At 35.7% G+C, this 12,076-nt stretch overlaps 1 long non-coding RNA gene across 1 annotated transcript; it reads left to right on the top strand.

Moving 5' to 3' along the window:
• The first annotated feature begins 5,177 nt into the window (after nt 1-5,177).
• On the top strand, nt 5,178-11,597 carry LOC136259832 (uncharacterized). The gene is made up of 5 exons (XR_010703371.1): nt 5,178-6,211; nt 6,751-7,074; nt 10,684-10,884; nt 11,017-11,101; nt 11,298-11,597. It is a non-coding gene; the product is annotated as an uncharacterized lncRNA (long non-coding RNA).
• The last annotated feature ends 479 nt before the right edge of the window (nt 11,598-12,076 follow it).

Raw genomic sequence — 12,076 nt, 5'->3', positions numbered from 1 at the left:
CTGATTGTCATGCTTATATTAAGGTGTCAAGTCAATACAGATCTCTGTGCTACCTTTCTGAACAAGATGATTTTGGTGTGAAAGTACCCTCCACATGTACATCTAAGCATGTTCTAGGCATTCCTAAGATACAAACCTTCAAAAATCTGTTTCATTTCTTCTTTTTACACCTGTCAATGTAAGTGTGTAATCTGAAATTTAGCACACCTTAAAGGGGACGAAGGCAAATTTTGGGACCAAATTAGTACTGATTGTTTACCAAATTATAGGCCAATTTGTTATCATACCTACAAATAAAATCAGTTATGGAAATAAATATGTGGATAGGTTGCTATATGAGACATGGACAGTTGGCACATTTGCTTTCCCAGTTTACACCAGGTATCCATTGATGTTACAGCTGGGTGGGCTGCTTACCCAATTGACACCACTTGAGGCCACCATGTCCCCATTTAAAAGCTGGGTATAGACTGAAGTAATGTGAGTAAAGTTTCTTGCTCAAGGGAACAACAATAGCAACAACAATTAACACCAGAGTGACATAACCAGGAATCTAACCTGGAACCTTTCAATTACCAGTTGGCTATGCTGCCTCACACACATGCTTGTTACCAATGCTTTGTTTCTCATTGTATACCTCTGTGGCAATCTGTTTCAAATTGTGAAGGTTTTTAAATTTGAACTGTGAAGGTCCAGAAGAGACTTTGGGTGCCCACACCGTCACCTGTGAGACATGTAGTAGAACAGCTAAGCAAAAAATTTAGACAAAATTGTTCACTTCGTGATATATTCTGTGAACTAAATCATTTGAGATATGGTGCCATGTCAAAATCATTGCCTTAGAGCATGTTTGGAAAGTTTTAAACTAGGTTATAAGCCCATTTCTTCTCTGTATATTTCTTGCTGGTCAGGAAACCATACAAGTGCATTCAAAATCTTTGTTTTTCTTAAATAACATGGATGTATTTCAATTTTATCAGAAAATCTTAGTAAAATAAACTGTTTTATACACTTCTAATGGAGCCAATATTTCAGTGTAAAAGGTACCAAAGTGTTATGACTGTTAATACTGTTATGGCTTCTTCGATACATTTTCTATTGTGAGGTTCTTTGGGCATGATATGATTGGTAATCTTAATGACACTGTATCTAAAATGAAATAGTATTCAAGCAAACATTGTACCAAGTTTGGTGCTTTTATCAAAAAGTGAGAGATTTTTCCACTTAGCTGCACATATACACACAAAGCAAAGCCTTTGGATGCTGCTTGGTGCATGGAAAGTCTACCCAGTGAACTAGTACTGGGACACCTGTGCATTACTCAGGTGCTAGGAGTCAGCACAGGCAAATCCTCCTGGGGTAGGACTAGTAATAATTATAACCCGCAGGAGACTGTACCATTAGTAGAGCGAGTGACCGCTTTCATGCAAGTATGCAAATTTATAAATTTTCTCTTTTGTATCAAGTCAACTACTGTCTCAGTATCAATTACCTATGAACAGCCATGTACTCATAAAATCCACTCAGTAATGCTGACTGCACAGTACTATACACACACTACTACTAACCATGCAAACACACACATGCACATGCACACGCACACACACTAACAGAGCAGTCAATCACTTTAATAGAATAGTCACACAATAATATATAAAAGCTGTAATAGGTCTAACAGCACAGTGAAACGAGTATACTAAAATTTTTAAAATTTCAGCTCCAAACCCTCCAGGATGGCACACATGTTTCTAACTCCTTCTCCTAGCTGATCTTTGGTCTGCTCCACCATGGCAGTGTGAAGAAGTTCAGCTACTGCTTTATGGCTGCGAGTGTATTTAGAAGATTTGAAGAACTGCATTGAACACTTCAACTTCTATTACAAGTGGCTCAGAATTAAAAATGCGTATTAGAGATCATCGGAATGCCAGAGACAATATAGCTATGTCAAGGGCATATCACATCAGTAATGGGAAGAAAGGGTTGGGTAGTGGGTGATGTAATCTAGAGAATAAGAGAATAAATGCCACTACCTAGAATGGCTTGGACACTTGCCTAGAATGTTCCAATATATTTGTCTGATTGTCAGTGCATCATTTATGAAGGACAACAGAACAGCAAGAGTTCTATATGGGGGCAAACAAATATAATGAACTCTTGATGACAGGATACTCTATTAGAACAGCCACTCAAATTTTAAAAAACATCACAGAATTGGAACCATGCATGCAGGCACCTCCTCCACTTACCACTGACAGCTATGAAATATTTGGACCTAAACGTATTTCTATGACAATGAACGTTCAATATATGATTGCGGCTTTTTAACTAGAATAATGCATGACAGGTATTAAAGCAAACCCCAAAGCCATGCAGATGCAGTTTTGGGGCTTGCAAACACACAAAGAAATGTCATGCATGCCAAAATAGTCAAGCTGTGAAAGGGGGTACTTTTTAACATACCAACTCTGATGCAAAGTTGGCGGCCATGCAAGCAACTACGTTTTATATGACAACACTGCCATATCATTGATATCATTGCAGTCATTTTTTTTGGCTACCACCTAATTATACATATGAAAGCCGCATCCCCTGAATTGGTTGTTTTGGCATGGATATACTATTATCCCATTCATGTTAATCAGTTTACAGAGTGAATTATAATCAATAATATTAATTATAGTGCAATAACGTATTATAAAATTCCAGTTACTGTAACTTCAGATCTATACCACATATCTCAATTTTGCCTTGATTTGATTTGATGTGATTATGACTTTACAGTACTGCATACAGGGTGTATGGTAATTACAATCATTGGTATTTGGGGTACAGTACTGACAGCCCCCCTTAATGTAATTTTTATAAGTAATTTAAATATTGTAAGTATTGTGTCCTTTCTTTTAATGGCCGCTAGCGGACATGCGGAGAGCATTGGAGCATCTACTACATGGGCATACAAAATGGTATGTACAAGGGTTGTCATGTCTAAAATTAGATTTAAAAATGTGTCCATTAAAATTGTATATTCTTGTCTTGTTAGATGTGATAGATAGAGATAAATCATTGGGGGTAGGGCGTTCCATAATCGAGGGATTCTGTTGAAGAAGAAATGTCTGCTTATATTACTACTGTTCCGAACGTGATTCATTTTACCACTTGTTGAAAACCTAGTAGTTCCATTAGCAAAGGTGGTGTAGTTTGTGACATTGAAGGATACTTAAGTGACTTCAGCACAAAAATAATTTCGTTAAGTTCAAAGGTGTACATTAAAGATAGCAAATTAAGTTCCCTGAGCCTATCAAAATAATTGAAGCTGTACAATAAACTTTGTTGCTCTCCTCTGAATCTGTTCAATAAGTGTAATATTCTTGATAACCATATCATTGAACAGTATATATAACAGAATCCCTTTTTTTTCCTTACTTTGGCTCCTTTTCTGTTAAACCTTTCCAGCTATAAGTCATTAAGTCTAAGTCATTAAGTCTAAGTCCTTGAAATTAGGTTAGGTAATCCTAAGGCTGCAGCACATGTTGCTGCTGGTCACTGTAAAGTACTAATAATAATAATAAAAAATAATAATAACTTGTGATCTTATCAAAGACAGGTATAATGTTATATTGGTTGTCACTGTTTGGTACTGGCTAAAGATGCGACAGAGCAACCCCAACATTCTATAGGCCTTTAGGTTTTGTAGTGCTGGTCCCAAGATGATATTACAATGCTGAAGTCCTTATACTGTTTGTTACATTCTCTGTATCAGCTATTTTATATTATGGTCATGACTTTTGCATTAATGCTAAGATGTATGATCTTCTTAGGATTAAAATACATATTTATATCCCAATTCTTACTCCACAATGTTGCCAAATCTTGAAGGGTAGTAATATCATAGAGGTCACAAACAGTATTATAAGTTTTCATCAAGAGTTTTACAGATTAGCACAAGATGGTAAATCGTCCATGTAAATAATAAAAAATAAGGGCCCAAAGATACTCCCTTGGGAAACTCCAGATAGCACTGGTAAGGGAGTAGATAATGACTAGGTCAACACGAACATGCTGGATTCTACCAGATAAGTAGCTCTTGAACCATTTCCACAATTTTCCTTGGATTCCACAGCTGTAAAGAGCTCATTATGGGGAATGCTGTCAAATGCTTTCTATATATCTAAGTAAATCACATCAACTTGCTTGTCAGAGTTGTTGCCTTTTGCACATGGTTGCAATTGTCTTGACCTATTTTTATACTTTTTACCATAGAAAAAAGCCATACCACAATTGTACATGCACTTTGTTATGATTTTTTCATATCTATATAGTTTTTTTTATTTAACAATTTGTAGGATCAGATTTATATTTTTTGGTTTAAAATAAAGTTATATTAGCTATACGGCTATTTTTGTGGTTTTCATAGGGTTTTGTGAAAACATGTCTCTTTATAGTCTCAGATGCACACCAACTTGTTCATATATAGCTATATTATTTTTATACTGCATGCACTTGTAAGCATGCAGTGGCAGATCCAGGGGGGGGGGGGGGGGGGCACCCCCTCCCCCCAAAATACAAAACGAGATGTACAATAGCAGTCACCATATTAAGAATCTTTCACAGTTGCTGCATGAAAACTGGCCATGGCATATGCAGCACCATCCTATAGGCACATTTAGCTAGGAGTTTCTAAAATGCACATGCATATGACTAGTATGCAATGTTATATGACAATTGGCTTATAACTCAATTCAGTATACCTTCAGTATATTGTCACTGATAGAAAGCATAATAGCTAATATTAGTTTGTGCATAATCTACATAAAAAATTTTATTCAGAAACTTACCAAGTATACTGACTTTCTCCATGAAACTGAGTTCTGAAACTTTTAGACTCCTTTCACTCTGGTGCACCCTTACCAACCCTGCAATGGATTTGTCAGCATCTATATAGTGGTTGAGAAAATTTTTAGGCTTATTCACACTAGCAAGAGTTTGGTTATTGCTCATTAATTTTATTTATGCTATTTGTATTGTACTGGAAACCAGTAATTATTAATGTGTCCAGGGGGACCAGCCCCAAGAAAAATCAAATACACACATACATTAAGATTAGCTAACTACTTACATACATGTAATTACATTAAAATAATTTAAGCCTTGATGTCTGATTTTTTCTAAAGTAGGTGAAATGTTTATTCCACTTTGCCAGTCATAATTCAATTCGTGCTGTTCTTCTTTGCACCATTTCTAAAGCATTAATATCCTTGACAAGATAAGGGACCCCCACACACTATGCATATATACTCCAGCATAGGTCCCACAAGGTGGGTATATGCTATGCATTTGACTGCTTGACTACATCTATATAAGTTTCTGCAGAGAATTCTTGTTGCTTTATTGGTAATGTTTTTCTACGTGACTTCTAAAGGACATAGTACTTTCCAAAGTATAAGGATGTCTAGTAACTAACTGTAGAGTCATTGATATGATAATTGTAGGATAATGTAGTCAATAGTCTACTACATCATAGTACAACAGATTTGTTTACATTAAAGGCCATCTGCCAAGTCTTGGTCCATAGGTTTAAGTCACCTTGGAGGGTGCAAGTCTGTCTTTAATTACATGGTAATGGATATAGTCATCAGCAAAGAGTCGTATACTAAAGGAAATACCGCCACTGATATCATTAAAGCAAACCAAAAAATGAGGAGTTCCAAAACTGTCCCCTGAGGAACACCGTACTGAACAGGCAGATTGTTGACCATCAACAACCACATGCTGGAACTTCTGATCATGAGTTAACCATGTATTTAGCCATTTCAGAATATTACCATGCATAGTTATGCAAAATCTTTGATGTGGTACTGTGTCAAAAGCTTTGCTAAAGTCTAATAAGATGACGTCAACCTGATATCTTTGATCCATAGCTGCTAAGATGTCTTCCACTAGTTGAGTTCTGCAAGGATAACGTGACCAAAAACCAAATTGGTGATCCTCTAATATGCAATGTGTTCTATGAAAGAGTGATATAAGGTATGCTCCATGATCTTGGAATAGATAGACATTAGGGATATTCAGTGACTATTGAATATAACAGTGAGAACTGGAGCTATTTCTTTAGCACAAAGTTTTACTAGTAAGGTACAACATCAAGACCAGCTGCTTTCCTAACATCTCAACTCCATTCAGGGAAATAGAATGTCTGGCATACAAGGATAAGGTAAGCTGGTACAATCAGGAATTTCTGTGAGGTTTACACTAGAAAAAAACAGACCGAAATTGACTGTTCAGTGCTTCAGTTTTATCTCAGTATAGCACTGTAAATATGTGTCCCATCCACATTGAGTGGAGCCACTCCAGACTAATCTTTACGAGTATTCTTTATATATCTGCTATATTGTGATATTTATTGTGTGACTCACAGATGCTGTTGGTAAGTTTGTTCTTAGCTTACGATAGTTTGACCAGGCTTCATCTGTTTGTAGAGACCTTGCTAGGTTATACAGATGTTTACATTGTCTCATCACCTTTTTAATGGGGGTATGTTAGCCATGGGAGGTCATTTGAAGATTTAGAGACTGTCTGGGGGTGTATTTATTCATTGGTTCAATGAGAAACTAGACCAGTTTGCTTCTAAACTTGTTGAATATGGATCTGAAACCAGAAAGTGTATTTGAAAATCAAGTAACTCGGTTTTCAAACCTTCTACGTTGGTCTTATGGTATTGAAAGATGGAATGTTTGATTTCATCCATTACAGGTTTACTACCAACCTTCTGATTGAACACAATGACCTTACGGTCACACATCCCAGGGATGATGTTAATGTCTAATATTACATGTGGATGTGAGGAAAATATTAAATCTAGTATATTCTTTCCTCGTGTTGGGTCTGCAACAAGTTGTTCTAATCCATTACTATTGATGGAGTCTAAAAATAGTTGGTTTATTTTAAAGCCATAAGCTGGGTTTGAGTTTATTTCACAATTACTCCAAGAAATGTTTGGAAGATTGAAGTCTCAAGAATTACATAATAGAGGATATGCATGGAGTGTGGGCTGAATCCTCAACAGAATCCTCAACAGTAAGTTGCATTATAGAGATTTATCTAATAGAGTCAGTATTAATATTTGGTGGTATATAAAATGGACTGGTTCTTTTGTGTAAAGTACGCCATAGCATTTCAACATTACTTGAGGTATATCAAGTTTTGATATAGTTAGACGGTTTTTGTAGCCAATAAATTCTTCCCCCCAAACACCTATCCTTTCTGATGACTATATAAATATTATATTCTTGCATGTCTATATGCATATAGCTATATATAGAAATTCTTGTAAATAGACCTTTGAAAGTACTTGTGTAATACAGAGCGTATATATATACATGCATGATTATATTCCATGCAAAACTTCCTTTTATGCATGTAGTCATCCATGCCACAGCAAAGCTAATAGTGCAGATTATACATACAATAATATTGCAAATATTTATGTCACAGTCAGTATAGCATAAGTGCCCCATGCATGCATATAGGCTATATGCCAGAAAGAGAAAGGGAACTCAAGAGACTATATTTATAGTTTGCATTGCATAAAGGAAAGTATATATACAAGGCTGCAATGCTTAGGTGTGCTGCCTTCTATAGCTGCTTGACCCTCTGAGGCACAGGCCATAAGGTACAGACACTGCATGGACTGGACTACTGCATGGATTGGTGTTTTTGCTTCTTAGTGCTTCAATGTTGTTTTTGCATAATATTTTCTTCAACACACTTGTCCACTTGTTTTCAACATATATACCACCTGTATTAGTATATATACTTGAATGTAAGTGGGTGTGTCCCAACATGTTGCAAGAAGTTTTCTGTGTAAAATGGTGATATACAATTTAAGGTTTCAGTTCTAATTTCATTGAACATTATATATTGATCTGCCAAAAATGACTTGCTATACATTTTGGCACTTATAATTCTTACTTTGCATATCAGTACCAAAACACTCTATTCTACAGATAAGGTACCGTATATCAATTAAATTTGGCGAAACTAATATTTGGCGATCAGCTAAAAATTTACAGTTGGCGAAATTTTAATTTGGCGAAATGTTTCCTCCTGCATAGTCTGGCGCTGCCACCCTTTCGATTAGAAATGAAGGGGCGGCCGCGCCAGACATGCATGTGCACGAAGCTCGATGATACTGTAGCTGTTCTATACCATATGCGTATTTTGTACCATACGCGTATGGTACATACCATATGCGTATACGCGTACGGTACAACCATACGCGTATGGTACGGAAAATCGTACCATCTGAGTATAGCTAACCTGCATGGTATGCGTATAATATCAAGCAGAAGGTTTTTGCACTGCCGTACCTATTTACTACGCCTGATGGCACTCTGTTTTCATTTCTGTTCGGGGAAGAGGGAGGGGGAGGGGCTAGTCTTTCTGTTCATTTCATTTCATCAAAGTATCTGACATTTCATCAAAGTATCTGACAGTTCCACAAAATACATGCAATAGAGCCATTACCCATATAATTATGATATAGCTGCTAAGGCCAATAGAACATTAAACTTTTTGAAACGCAATCTGAGTTGCTGCTCGTCTAACATCAAAGCAACAGCCTACCTTACGATAGTACGACCGTCAATGGAATACGCTGCAGTCATCTGGGACCCATACCACCATAACAATATTCAACAGCTAGAGAAAGTACAGCGTAGGGCAGCTAGATGGGTCCTAAATGATTTCAATCGAATCAGCTCAGTCACAGCTATGTTACAGCATCTTTCTTGGCCAAGCCTTCAGCTGAGACGTAAAATATCCAGATTACAAGCACTTTTTAAAATTATACATCAAGATTATTTACTGTCAATTCCTCCTCATTTTATTTCAATGACAAGATCCACCAGACTATATCACCCACATCGTTTTATTCTACCAAACTCATCCACCTATTCATACCAACAGAGCTTTTTCTCCAGATCAATTAAGGATTGGAACAACTTACCATCTTCCATCATTGAGAGCAACAATATTGACTCTTTTTCAGCGGAACTGCAAACATTGTATAGAACTCAATAACTGTAATCTTTGTAACTACGTAGCTAAATTCATTTTATGATTGCTTTTCTTTTCCTGAGCATATCAGCTGTGCTGTCTGCTCAATAACAATAATAATAATAATAATAATAATAATGGTTTATGTAAGCACCTGTGGATTATTTTCTTGATGTCTTCTGACTTTTGTACATATTGATTTATTGCCTCGTCCTGCTATCTACTGCCTTATTTGTCATGGATTTCCATCTTGCATTTTTATAATAAATGACTTCATTTATCCACAGTGTAATTGATTTGAAAGTACACAAGCTGGTAAACTGTATGCGTTCTTTAGAATATAGTTGAGTTAAAATGACCAGATTTGTGAAAAGGTACCTTTTCCACACATTTTACATACCAGCAACAAAATGATGTAACAATTGACTCCTTACACTGATAAACTTGCTCTTAGTATCAAAATGCAGATAGATACTAGTAGCTACTGTACACCCATGGATAATTGCATGCAGACATGCGCAATTATAAGGTATATATGTTCAAAAACTTATGAAACCCCAAATTTCAAATATGCATGCATGGGTCAAATTTTGTCTGTGAAAAAGGTACCTTTTTGCAAATCCAGTCACAAATTATCTAGCTGTTGCATAGCAACTGCACACACTGACAACGTGTGGTAAATGGTAAATTTTAATTTTTGTTTCTTCTTCCACACAGTACATTGTGGCTGCAATTGCTACACATATATTGCTTCTTATTGGATTCATGATCCATTGTTGATACAATGAAAATTCAAAAACTATAGGCCATTATTACAAATGCTACTCCTCCTTCATATCTATAATAGAGTTAATGATGTAATGTAATGATGTGACATGATGTAATATAATGTAATTTATGCATACCTGTAACATTAATATTGTGTACTGTAGTTGTAACAGTTAGTTGTTATTGTGTTCTTTCAGTTATTGATTAATAATATTATATACAGTAGTCTGTTTTGCCTATAAATGGTCTGCCTACACTTCCCTACAATTAGAACAATACCCACACATAATATTTATGTGTTTATACTCCTGAAGATAGTCAAAGATTAGTACAATAATTAAAAGCTATATAGAGCGATATTACCAACTCTACTATAGGGGTTTCTCTATACTTGTATATATGAACTTTGTAAAAATGTGTTTGGGTTTAAAGGCGCCCAATTATCCCTTCAACATAAAACAAGAGCAGTATGCTCCTTGTCTTACTCAGAAACTGAAATTTGAAGTTTGATCTTCTAAAGCATTACTTAGGACAAAAAACATTCATTTCTTTTAGGCCGTAGATTTGTGCCAGCATATTGATATTCACGATTTTTCAATGAATATAACTGGAATGCATAGTGATATAAACGCTAAGCCAGTAGAGGTAGCATTGTAGCTATAAATATAAACATAAGATTTTGATATAATTATCCATATATTGCATTCTGATTGGTTACAACATAGCAACCATATTAAATAATTTTCATCCATTGGAAAATGGAGCCAATTTTTTCAGGCATATATATATATATATTATTTCATTAAATATTTTATTCTATTGTTGCTACATATAATCTATTGTTTACCTTTAATTTTTTAGTACACTAGCTTTATAATTCCACTTAAAAATGGATATTTATATGCCTGGTGGCACTAAAGGTGTGTTGAACAGACAATTTTAATCAGATGAGCTCGAGAAGTACAAGGTATAATGATTGCTCAAACAGAGGAAGACCTGGAGAATGCTGATACAATAACATTGAGGGAGGACTGGTAGCAAAGAGATATAACTGTAGAGAAAGTAATGTTTTTAGTTTGCAAAGTAATGTAAATCTGCATGGCTGTATAGCTTAATATAGCAATATTAGACATGCTATACTCTAACACTGATGTGCATAGTAATTAATTGTGCAATAAATTTTTTAAACTGTAGTTCGCTGAATCTTTGCTATTGAATGAAGCATGTACATTGCCTGCTGAGATGAAGTAGGAAAACATAACATGGCAGAGATTTTATGGTGAGTTTATGAGTTCTAATGTATAGTTCAGTAATGAATGTATATTAAGTAGCATTGTTTTATTATTGTTAAGTGCATTGTATAGCTACTCGCTACTTACTGTCATGCTTGTGGATGGGAAGACAGTGTGTTTAGCTACTCTTATCTGAATGTACTCTTTAAAGTTAACAACATCCACATTAATTTGTGCTTGTAGGTCCAGTGTGATGAATATACTATTTACAGTATGTATAAACAAGAAAAGTACGTAAACAAGACATTGGATCTTCAAAAGAAGAAGAGTGTACATATATAAAAATGCAAATACAGTGAGGAGCCATGCTGCACAACTGATGACACTTACGAAGTTCATTTTTCCAGTTATTAGCTTTGCACAAGCAGTATATGCATATATGTATAATTCAGTTAGAACTTACTAGCTACCATGCATGTTGTAATTGCTCTCCTTGCTTATTTACCCAATTCTGTTGTAAATTGTCAGTTATCCACACTTATAATTGAGTATACATATAAGACCATCTGCATGCTTCTGATAGCTACTGTATAAAGTAGCATACATGCACAGTACCATTTATGTAAAGTTCTGCAGACAAAGTGAGATCATGTACATAAATTTAGGTACATTAGTATAGGACTATAGTGGGAAATGCATGGGCATGCATGGCAAGGATAAAATGCATGCAGTGTGCTGATGAATAATATAGTTACAGCTCAGTAGTAAGCAGATTATTGTGTTGTGTTCTAAGTTTGCTCAGCTAGAAATGCTTGTAAAGACAGCCCATTGTAGCTAGGTGATGGCAAGGCTAGAAGATACTGAGAAAAGGCATAATACGCTGCTATACGCATATGGTACGTACCATACGCGTATGTCTATACCATACGCGTATGGTACGGAAAATCGTACCGTACGCGTATGGTATGTACCATACGCGTATGGTACGTACCATACGCGTATGGTATGTACCATACGCGTAT

Source organism: Dysidea avara, chromosome 7 (genome assembly GCF_963678975.1).
Source record: "Dysidea avara chromosome 7, odDysAvar1.4, whole genome shotgun sequence".
NCBI lineage: Eukaryota > Metazoa > Porifera > Demospongiae > Dictyoceratida > Dysideidae > Dysidea > Dysidea avara.
Note: the sequence above shows the minus strand (reverse complement) of the source record. Positions and strands in the feature narration are given on the sequence as shown.